The sequence below is a fragment of the Heteronotia binoei genome, unplaced genomic scaffold, assembly GCF_032191835.1.
Source record: "Heteronotia binoei isolate CCM8104 ecotype False Entrance Well unplaced genomic scaffold, APGP_CSIRO_Hbin_v1 ptg000322l, whole genome shotgun sequence".
In the NCBI taxonomy this organism is placed as follows: Eukaryota; Metazoa; Chordata; class Lepidosauria; order Squamata; family Gekkonidae; genus Heteronotia; species Heteronotia binoei.
This window is the reverse complement of record NW_026800016.1, coordinates 113,956-126,064: the sequence shown is the minus strand read 5'-3', so window position 1 is coordinate 126,064 and position 12,109 is coordinate 113,956.

The following is a 12,109-nucleotide window of genomic DNA, read 5'->3' as shown; positions in this document are numbered from 1 at the left end:
TAATTTTGTTTCTAAACAGACAGGGAGATTCTTAGCTAGTTTTAAAGGGAAGGTTTTAAAGCGGGTCAAAGGAAGGGCAAGGAGTAAAATGAGGTCCCAGCTATATCCAGGTGGGTTGCTGTGTTGGGCTGAAGCAGGAGAACAAGCTTTGAGCCCGGTCTGGCACCTTGAAGAACAGCAAAATGTTATTCCAGGCATGAGCTTTTGCGTGTAGGCCTACTTCCTCAGATACAAGGAAGGGCGAGTTTATGCTCTCATATTACTTTTAAATTTCATTACACTTAGAGGTTAAAATAAGAGCCAGTTTGGTGTAGTGGTTAAATGTGCGGACTCTTATCTGGGAGAATGAGGTTTGATTCCCCATTCCTCCACTTGCACCTGCTGAAATGGCCTTGGGTCAGCCATAGCTATCGCAGGAATTGTCCTTGAAAGGGCAGCTTCTGTCAGAGCCCTCTCAGCCCCACCCACCTCGCAGGGTGTCTGTTGTGGGAGGGGGGAAGGTAGAGGAGATTGTGAGCCACTCAGAGACTCTGATTCCGAGAGAAGGGCGGAGTATAAATCTGCAGGCGTCTTCTTCAGGCTGGGGAGAGGGATTTCATGGATAAGGCTAAGCCTTAAGCAGGTTTTTGTAATAAAGACTACAGAGCAAGTTACAATTCTGCTGAGGCTTTACAAGCCTGGAGGTCCAAGCTTGAACGGAATCTAAAATTGAAGCAAATATTCACATTCTGTAAAGAAGTGCTCCCTGTTCCGTGTCAGGGTCAGAGACAGGCACAAATTAGGAGTCTCGGCGCATGGATGGGATTCTGGTATAGGGAGGAAGGGTTTAAGTTTGTTAGGCACTGGGATGCTTTTTGGAACAAGCAGGACCTGAACGTTCAAGAAGCAGCCAGGCTGGTGGTGCTTAGAAGTCAAAAGGTGGCAAATCTGTAAGCCGAAATGCCCTCAAAACGAGGTTGGGGAATTAGTCAGGTGGGCACCTGGCTCACTAGGGATCGTTTCCCCAATGTATACAAGATTAACCAACCAGAGAGTATTGCTTAAATAATGGGGACTCTAATTTAGTAAAATTAATTATAATTTATTAGGAAAAATACAGGCTTCCATACAAGATAAAATACTCATACAATCATACATACAGTCCTAGGAAATATATAGAGAGAGATAGAGGAACACATGGGTAGATAAACAGGGTGATATTTACCTATCGTAGTCTTCAAGAAGGCTCCAATGGTGACGTAAGAGGACGGGGGAAATGGACCCAAAACTGTGGCCAGAATTGGGGATGGATCTAGACAGCGGAACTGGGGTGCTGCTAGATGCACACATGAGTGGAGTTGGGTCAGAGGTTAAATAGACTACCTTAGACCCTCAGGGGCTGGGAGGTATAGGGGAGGCTCTGCAGTGACCATAAGGCTGGACTTCTGCAGTAGCCAATATCGTAGTCTTCAAGAAGGCTCCAATGGCGACGTAAGAGGACGGGGGAAATGGACCCAAAACTGTGGCCAGAATTGGGGATGGATCTAGACAGTGGAACTGGGGTGCTGCTAGATGCACACATGAGTGGAGTTGGGTCAGAGGTTAAATAGACTACCTTAGACCCTCAGGGGCTGGGAGGTATAGGGGAGGCTCTGCAGTGACCATAAGGCTGGACTTCTGCCGTAGCCAATAGAAAGTGCATTGGTGACACCTAATTGGGTGCTTGATCTTGACCAATGGACTTGCCTGGATCCTGGATACCTGAGAGAACTTTCAGATTGAAACGGACCAGGGGGAGGCTCCAAAGTGACAGTTGGGAAGAAGTGATTACTGGGCGGGGAACACTTAAGATTAAATGGACTTATCTAAAAAGGTGACACTAGAGAATCAAATGTTGGCCTAGGTAACACTCGGTTTGCAACGGAACTTGGCTTTTGGCTGAAGATGGTCTTCCTCTTCCTTAGTCTTCTTCCTGGCACCAGTCTTTGTCCTGGGCCTCGTTAGACAAAGGCTTGAGTGGTCTGGCAGGATCCATGCCTGGATAAGTTTGATTGCCTTATGCAGAAATTGAAGCAGCTGTTGGATATGGAATCCGGAAAACAAGATGGATTCTGGTGGTGTTAGCCTTTGGCTCATGGAAACAGGCTGGAAACATGGTGGCATGGCTTCTTCCACTGCAGCGACCAAGACTGGGCACACAAGGAGCAGCTGGAATCTCGTCTGTAGTTCTGGATAACACCCGTCCAGAGATGTAGAATGCTGCTGCAAAGCTGAGGCTTCTAGTATCCTTAGAAACTGTGGGCAAAGCCCACTTCTTAGAGCAGATGTGTGCGAGTCAAAACTCCAGGCACCCTGGCAACAATGTCCATATGTATGAAAAGTAGGGGGCTTTTCCTTACAAATCCTGGGGGAAGCCAACAGGAGGTGAAATGTCTCTGGTCTGGCTCATCTCACAGGTACCTACTGAGTCCCGCCTCCTCCCTCTTCCAGCTGCAATTGGTGAGCTCAGTGCAGAAACCACAGCTGCTCCTGTGGGCTGGGAGGAAAGTCAGCTCTCCAGCAAGCCTGCTGCGATACCCTCTATGCAGGGCAGTGTCCCTCACCCCATCGCCCTGGAGGCTGCTGGAATGGAACTCCTGCATTCAACTGACAACCTCCCTCCTAGGTGGAGGGTTGGAGAGCAGAGCCCCTGCCTTTTCCGCTTTCACAGAGGTGGGCTTGTGAGAGGCAATGCGCTTGGCATGCAGAGGCGCCCCTAATCCCCAGCTGCCTGCTCTGAGCTCAAAGCCCAAAATAGCCCCCAGGGGCTGAACTGACAGGCCAGTAGCTGCCACTGTGGGAGGGGGGAAGGCCTGACCCACACCTGTTCCTGGCCCATCATGCAGAGGGGAATTAGAGGGAACAGGAGCAAAGCAGCAACCCTGGCCCACTGGAGCTGCTCTCACTGGTGGCCCAGGCCCCGCTTTAACAGAGCAGCCTTGAAATGGGAAGGGGATGCGGGCTGGAGCAGCTCAGGGGGCTGTCGAGTGAAAGAAGTGTCTTCGGGGGAGGCCGCAGTCTTGAGAGATGCTCTGCAGGGGTCACTGTTGGGTCTAGCACTGACCGGCCTCATTAAAGGCCTGAGCCAGCTGAGCAGTGCAATTAACAAGCTTGCAGATGGCACCAAAGTGAAAGAGACGCAGATTCTCTGGGGGATAGAATAACTCCTTAGCTCCTCCTCTCTTGTGCTGGGCAGATGGCGGCAGAAGGCCATTCAACCAGACTTGTTGCTTGACCCCATGACTCTTGAGCTTACTAAGGAGCCTTTGATGAAGAACTTTATCCAAAGCTTTCTGGAAGTCAAAGTAAACATCATCATTGGGTCCCCTTTGTCCACATGTTTGTTCATCCCCTCAAAGAACTCTTAACAGGTTATTGAGACAAGAAGAAGAAGATGATGATATTGGATTTATAGCCCGCCCTCCACTCCGAAGAGTCTCAGAGCAGCTCACAATCTCCTTTACCTTCCTCCCCCACAACAGACACCCTGTGAGGTGGGTGGGGCTGGAGAAGGCTCTCACAGCAGCTGCCCTTTCAAGGACAACCTCTGCCAGAGCTATGGCTGACCCAAGGCCATGCTAGCAGGTGCAGGTGGAGGAGTGGGGAATCAAACCCGGTTCTCCCAGATAAGAGTCCACACACTTAGCCACTACACCAAACTGGCTCTCCCTTACAGAACTCCACTTGTCACTCCTCTCCAAGAGGATGAGGAACCATTCACAAGCATTCTTTGGGTGTGATCTGTCAACCAGTGACAGATCCACCTAATATTTTATCAGCTTGTCAATAAGAAGAGTATGTGGAACCTTATCAAAAGCCTTACTAAAATAAAGATAAACTATATCTATAGCACTCCCCTAATCCAGCAAGGTAGTAACTTTTTTTTTAAAAAAAAGATAAGTTTAGTCTGACATTACTTGTTCTTGAGAAACCCATTTGGATTTTAGTAATCACCATCATCCTTTCTGTGTTCCAGGACTGACTTACTGATGATTTGTTCTAAAACTATTCCGGGTATAGATATCAATCTGATAGGTCTGTAGGTACCTGGATCCTGCTTTCTTCCCTTCTTGAAGATGAGGACAAAATTTAGTTGCCCCCAATCGTAGAGTTGGAAGGGATCTCCAGGGCCAAAGGTAATTCTCCAGATGTTTTTTGCCTACAACTCCCATCAGCCCCAGCCATTGGCCATGCTGGCTGGGGCTGATGGGAGTTGTAGGCAAAAAACATCTGGAGAGCTACCGTTGGCCACCCCTGATAGTCCAACCCCCTGCACATAAGAACATAAGAGAAGCCATGTTGGATCAGGCCAACGGCCCATCAAGTCCAACACTCTGTGTCACACAGTGCCAAAAATTTTTATATACACACATACACTGTGGCTAATAGCCACTGATGGACCTGTGCTGCATATATTTATCTAAACCCTTCTTGAAGGTGGCTATACTTGTGGCCGCCACCACCTCCTGTGGCAGTGAATTCCACATGTTAATCACCCTTTGGGTGAAGAAGTACTTCCTTTTATCCGTTTTAACCTGTCTGCTCAGCAATTTCATCGAATGCCCATGAGTTCTTGTATTGTGAGAAAGGGAGAAAAGTACTTCTTTCTCTACTTTCTCCATCCCATGCATTATCTTTTAAACCTCCATCATGTCACCCCGCAGTCGACGTTTCTCCAAGCTAAAGAGTCCCAAGCGTTTCAACCTTTCTTCATAGGGAAAGTGCTCCAGCCCTTTAATCATTCTAGTTGCCCTTCTCTGGACTTTCTCCAATGCTATAATATCCTTTTTGAGGTGCGGCGACCAGAACTGCACACAGTACTCCAAATGAGACCGCACCATCGATATATACAGGGGCATTATGATACTGGCTGATTTGTTTTCAATTCCCTTCCTAATAATTCCCAGCATGGTGTTGGCCTTTTTTATAGCAAACGCACACTGTCTTGACATTTTCAGTGAGTTATCTACCATGACCCCAAGATCTCTCTCTTGGTCAGTCTCTGCCAGTTCACACCCCATCAACTTGTATTTGTAGCTGGGATTCCTGGCCCCAATGTGCATTACTTTGCACTTGGCCACATTGAACCGCATCTGCCACGTTGACGCCCACTCGCCCAGACTCAACAGATCCCTTTGGAGTTCCTCACAATCCTCTCTGGTTCTCACCACCCTGAACAATTTAGTGTCATCCGCAAACTTGGCCACTTCACTGCTCACTCCCAACTCTAAATCATTTATGAACAAGTTAAAGAGCATGGGACCCAGTACCGAGCCCTGCGGCACTCCACTGCTTACCGTCCTCCACTGCGAAGACTGCCCATTTATATTCACTCTCTGCTTGCTATTACTCAGCCAGTTTTTGATCCACAAGAGGAACTGTCCTTTTACTCCATGAGTCTCAAGCTTACTAAGGAGCCTTTGATGAGGAACTTTATCAAAAGCTTTCTGGAAATCAAGGTAAACAACATCTATTGGGTCTCCTTTGTCCACATGTTTGTTCACCCCCTCAAAGAAATGTAACAGGTTAGTGAGGCAAGATCTTCCCTTGCAGAACCCATGCTTAGTCTTCCTCAATAACCCGTGTTCATCAATGTGCCTACTCATTCTGTCCTTGATAATGGTTTCTACCAACTTTCCCGGTATTGAAGTCAGACTGACAGGCCTGTAATTTCCCGGGTCTCCTCTGGAACCTTTTTTAAAGATGGGGGTGACATTTGCTACCTTACAGTCCTCAGGAACGGAGGCAGATTTCAATGAAAGATTACAGATTTTTGTTAGAAGATCCACAAGTTCAACTTTGAGTTCTTTCAGAACTCTCGGATGTATGCCATCCGGACCCGGTGACTTATTAGTTTTTAATTTGTCTATCAGTTGTAGGACCTCCTCTTTTGTCACCTCAATCTGACTCAGGTCTTTCAATACCCCTTCCAAAATTAGTGGTTCTGGGGCGGGCAAAAAGTTCTCATCTTCCACAGTGAAGACGGAGGCAAAAAATTCATTTAGCTTCTCAGCCATTTCCCTATCCTCCTTCAGTAATCCTTTGACCCCATGGTCATCCAAGGGCCCCACTGCCTCCCTGGCTGGTTTCCTACTTCTAATATATTTGAAGAAAGTGTTATTGTTGGTCTTTATGTTTTTTGCAATATGCTCCTCATAGTCCCTTTTTGCCTGCCTGATCACAGTCTTGCATTTGATTTGCCACAGCCTGTGTTCCCTTTTACTAATCTCACTTGGACTGGTTTTCCACCGCTTAAAGGAGTCCTTCTTACCTTTTACAGCTTCCATTACTTTGTTTGTTAACCACGCAGGACTTTTCTTATGGCTGTTTGTGCCTTTCCTGACTTGTGGTATGTATTTTATTTTATCTGCACTATGTAGGAACTTCATAACAACCTTCCCCCACATAGATAATCCACACACACAACATTCTGGCACCTCACCTGTTCTCCAAAAATTGTCAAAAATAATGGCCAGAGGCTTAGAAATTACATCTTTAGTACCCTTGGATGCAGTTCATCTGGCCCCAAGGACTTCACTTCATTTGAAGGACTAGGTGTTTATGTACTACCCCTATTCTGGTCCTGGGTTCCTACCCTCATTATGTCTTCTGCTTTTGCCATGTTGAGAAGAGAAGACTGAGGAAAAGTAGGAATTGAGCAGTTCTGCCCTTTCTTCACCACCTGTTGCAATTCCACTTTCCTGCCCCTGCAAGGGGCCTGCCATGTCCTTGCTCTCTTTCTCACTTTGTGTGTAAGTAAAGAACCCTTTTTTGTTGTCTTTAGCATCTCTTGCTAGCCTCGGCTCATGCTGAACTTCAGCTTTCCAAAATTCCTCTACAAACACTGGTTATTTGCTTATATTCATCCTTTGCCATAAGACCCTCCTTTCATTTCCGAAATGAGTCCTTTTATTTCTCCAGTCTTTAGAGAGCCGTTTATGGGAGCCACCTTGGCTTCTTTAGGCTCCTCCCATTTTTCCTTCTCATAGGAATCGTCTGTGATTGGGCCTTCAATATTTCTCTTTTAAGAAACTCCCACCCCTCTTGAACTCCCTTCTCCTTAAATATTTCGGACAGTGGGATTTTATCCAGCATAACTCTACATTCATCAAAATTTGCTAGCCTGAAGTCCAATCTATATGTCTGACTACGTACAGCTTTTCCCTTCCCCAAGACTGTAAATTCCAAGATCACATGGTCACTACAGCCCAGGGTGCCCACTCCTTCCACCTCATCAACCAGGTCTTCCCTGTTGGTGAGAATCAAGTCCAAGATAGCAGATCCCCTGGTTTCCCTCTCCACTTTCTGGAAAACGAAATTGTCAGCAAGACAAGTCAGGAATTTATTTGACCTTTCATTTTTAGCAGAGTTGGACTTCCAACAGATGTTTTAAGTAACTGAAATCTCCCATGACCACTGGGTCCCTTCTCTTTGAGAGCTTTGTAATCTGTTCTAGGAGTGCCTCATCTAAATCACCTGCCTGGCTTGGGGGTCTATAGCAGACCCCCACCATAATATCACTGTTATTTCTTACTCCTTTTATTTTTACCCAGAGACTCTCAACTGAACTGCCAGGCTCAGATTCACTTATTTTCTCACAAGTATAACCCTCCTTCACGAATAATGATGCTACACCTCCACCCTTCCTTATTTGCCTGTCCCTTTTAAATGTTGTACCCCTCAATCCCACTATTCCAATTGTGTCACCCCCCCTCAAGCTTCAGTAATGTTGATTAGGTCATAGTCTTCTTCTCATATTAGGACTTCTTGTTCCTTCTGCTTGGCCATGCAACCCAGCCCACATTTTGTGCTGCCAGAGAGTCATGCAGCGTTCTGGTCTTATGATCAATGGTCCGGGCATTGCACAAGTCCAAGTGGAGTTAGTAGTCTGAGCCTTCACACCAGCATGCCTTGGAATGGGACGAAGGTTGGAAGAAGAGAGCAGATCCAGATCTCCGTTTTCTTCCATTCCTTCTCCCACCGCCATCCCTCCCTCTGCCCTCAGTCCCTGGGCTCCCTATGCCAATGCTGGCCCCCCTGGGAGATGCCAGCCGACTCCACCTGCCCGTGGCTTTGGTCATTATAAGAGCTCACTTTGGCTCCACTGCAGGTGGACTTTGGATTCTGTTCTGTTACCTTTTGCTTCTCATGTAACAATTCAAGAATTTCTTCAGTCCTCCATCGGGACTTTTCATTTCTTTGGATACAAGAATAATCTTTGTGACTTGTTGCTTGGTGTCACAGTTCTTCTGGTTCACATTCACTTGAAGTGAGTCATGCAAATCCACCTTCTCCATCTTTTGCTTCCCATTCTGTCATCTACTAATTTCTGCGTTGGCCATCTGGTGCTGTCCATAACGGCCTGTTGGGCTGCCTGAAACGTGTGTTTTCAATGGACAATTTCTTCTCATCACAGACCTTCACCAGTCAACCCCCTGCTTCATTTTCTTCTCAGCTTTGTGTTCCAGTCGCCTGTGGTTATTGGCACATCTTGCTTAGGCAGGCTCTACGTGACGTCATTTTTTAAAAAGAAAACACAATTCTCTCTCGAGTTGCTTGTGTCTCTGCTGGTTCCGTATCTGGGACCCAGCTCTGGCCCCACCTTCTCCCCCTGGATTGATCCTGAGACTGGCTCATGGGGGGCTGCTGTGTTGGTGAGAACAGCTGTGGGCTCTCTGGCTGCGGTGGTGTCCTTGGCTTCCCCAGGGTGCAGGAGAGGGTGGCCCCATAGATTCCAGCCAGCCAGGACATCCCAAGCCCATGCTTGCACTGCCAGCCGGTGCTTTCCCAAAGTGCATGGGTTGTTCTCTAGCCTCGGGAAGGAAGGCTCTCATGCTCTGCCAGCAGGGGGGCTGCAGGGCTAACCTCACATCTGGCCAGCGAAGACCACCCTTGCGGAAAGAAGCAGCAGGTGGGGAGGGCTAAGGGTGGGCTTCCTCAGCTCCATGCAACAAGCAGAATACCAGCCCCACAGGGCAGAAGCTCTTGATCCCCCCTCCCAGATGTGACAGAGGCAGATGAACAGTTAGGCCAAGAGGCACAGCCCTATGGGCCCCAGGCTGGCTTTCCCTCTGGTTTCCCCCCTGCTTGCAGCCAGCCACTGAGCTGCTCTTTGTCCCACTTGCCTGATAGGGCTGCTGCTGGCGTTGTTGCCAAGTTTGCCTCTCTCTGCCTCTCCCCCACAGCTTAGTCAAAGGGGCTTTAAGAGGGGCTGTGGGGTGGGTCCTCAGACCCTGAGATAATTTGCAAGGAGGCCCCAAGATTTCAACTGCCTGGGGGCCTCCACAGGGTCTAATCTGGCTGGGGACCAGAAAATGTCTCCTTCCTCTTCTGAAAGGGGGGGGGAGCGGGGTGACTGGAGGCCTGGCGCAGAATACTCAGGAGGATCCAGAGGAGAGCAGCGTGGCCCCCCCTTCTAGTTCCCTGTTTGGGTCCATGGCTCCTCCTCCTCCTCCTCCATTGTGGGCTCCTTGCTGGGGAGTGTGAGGAAGGCTCATGGCACCAACCCTGACGGATGAGATCTCTGGGCCTGGCTGGGCTTGCATGCCTCTGGGCCTGTGCCACGGTGGGCGTCAGCAGAATTCCGCCTCCATTGTGGCCACAGGGTGGAAAAGGCAAGGGGGAGTCATTTTCCATTGGCTTCAGCGGGGATATTTAAAGTTGTGCTGGTGCACAGTTCAGGCATGAGGGGTGGGGCTGGGCCAGAAGCAGCACAGGAGTCCGACTGAATTCCTCCTTTGCCAGTCTGCCCCAACTCTGCCCAGTCCCCGCCTCTCCCCATCGTCGCAAAAGGCTTGCTGTTTTGACAGGCGGCCTGTGGTGGTTTAGGAAGACTCCCGTCCTGTCCCATCTGTCTGTTGTCAGGCTAGAGCGTGACCCCCGCCCACCCAGCAGGCCTTCTTTGCTGGGTCTCCAACACAGCAGCCCAAGGAAACCCTTCTGCAGGGGGGAGGGCGGGGGACAGAACCCGCCCGGGGCTGTGGCTATGGCCTGGCCACTGGGGGAGAGAGCTGCCTGCCTGCCGGCCTGTGCCTTGTGTGGATGAAGCCTGCCTGAGCCAGAGGTCAAGGGGGGGCCTTCCCCAGCGATGCAGGAGTCCCCTCCCCCCTGTCTGCCTGGCTGGAAGGCCACGCCAGCCTCCGGGACAGGTGCCCTCCTTGTCGCCCTCCTGGCCTGCCACAGGCCCCCTCCCCCTCCCGCTGCCACTGCCCCCTCCTCCCCTTTGGGCTGAGGGCAAAGGCTGCTGTTCACCCAGGAAGGCAGGGAGGCGTAAGGTGGAGGAAGCCCCCCCACTCCTCCCCATCTGCTCCAGATTCAGCCCCACTGGAGGGAGGGGCTTGTGTCCCTCCTCACTGGGCGTCCCTGCCCTGCCTAGCCCAGCCGGATGCCCTCCTTTGTGGCCACGGGACTTCTGCCCTGTCTGGAGAGCCAGGCTGGAGTCCTCACCTGGAGAGCCGCTGCGGGGAGATGGAAGGCCCGCTGGGTTCTTGCTGGGCAGGGCCAGATCTGGGGGGGGGGGGGGGGGGGGGCAGAGGGGGGTGGTTGCCCCGGGCACCGACGGAGGGGGGGGGGCAAATTGCACATGGAGTCCATTGTAGTCTCATAGAATCATAGAGTTGGAAGGGACCTCTAGGGTCATCTAGTCCAACCCCCTATACAATGCAGGTCTATGGGACCATAAGACAGAATAGCGCAAAAGGGGGCGTCGTTTTTTAATTTTGCCCCCCTCAAAAAACATGTAGATCTGGTCCTGTTGCTGGGGGCGAAGGGGGAGAATCCATGAAGTCAATCGCTCAGTCAGTTGCCCCTTTTGGGGGCGGCGGCAGGGGGGAGGTTGTTTTCTTTGCTGCCCCTAGTCCTGGGCCTGCATGGCCCGCCGTCCCCCAGCCCTTCCTGGCTCCCCCCCCCCCCAAGGCAGCTCCGCAAAGCCAGGTGGGAGGCCAAGCACCTGGGCAGGCGGGGAGGGGGGCGCTTCCTGTCCTGGGAGGCCCGCGGGCGGGGGGGAGACCCTGTTGCCATTCCCAGGAGCCGCGGCTATTCCGGCTCCCCCCGCCCACCCCCCGAAAGGGCTGCTGTGCTGCAGGAGGCGGCTTTCTGCAGGGGAGAGGAAGGAACCGCAGCCCTTAAGCGCCCCGAGGGGCAGCGGCAGGTTGTGGAGTGGAGCGGGGGGAGGGGGCGGGGGGCCTGCTGCCCCCAGGAATGTCCCGAAGCGCAGAATTGCCCCGGCTCTCGCTGCAGAGCCCGCCCCCCAGTCCTCAGTCCCGGGGCAAGTGAAAGGGGGGCTCAGGGGAGCAAGGGGGCAGAGACGCTGCCGCCTGCCTCCATTCCAATTGGCGGGGTAGGGGAGAGGGGCGGCATGGCTCTGCGGGGGCTGCGGGCTGCAACCCACCTGCCCCCCCCCCATGTCTTGGGTCAGGCTGAAATGGGTCCAGCCTCCAGCGCAATCCTTCCCCTGCAGCTGCCGCTGGCGGGTTCGCCAGCAATTCTCAAGGGGCAGCAGAGGCGGGGGTGTCCTTCCTTCCTGAGGGGGGGGGGTTCCTGGAGGCAGAGGCGCCCCTGGGAAGCTGGCCGCTCCTCCGGGAGACACAGAGGCGAAGGCTAGCCCACAAGCAGCAGTGGGAAGCCCCCCCCAACACCCCCTCTGAGCCGAAGGACCCTCAAGGACGCCTGCCCCCCCCCCCGGAGTCCCCTGGGCCTGACGCTCATCCTCATACCCTGCGGGGGAGGGGCGGACAATAGACCCTCCAAACACTCGGAGGGGCCGGGGGGGGGGGGGATTCAGGCGCAGTCCCAGGGTGGGAAATGCAAGACTGCGGGCCTGGCCAAGGCTGCTAAGAAGCCGAGGCGTGCGATGGTGGGCGGAGAGAACGGCCAGAAGAAATCCCCTCCGACCCTCTCCTTTTCTTTCTTCCCGGGGGGGGGCACCCACTCTCCCAAGGCCGGACGCGCCTCTTGTCCAGACTCAAGCAGATGCCCCCCCACCGCGCACCGGGACCGCTGGCTTTCCCGAGGGGCGAGAGAAGCGCCAGGGCCACCAGCCCCGGGGGGGGGGGAGTGGGGGTCGCAGCAGCAGCCGAGGCTTCGTCCCGCC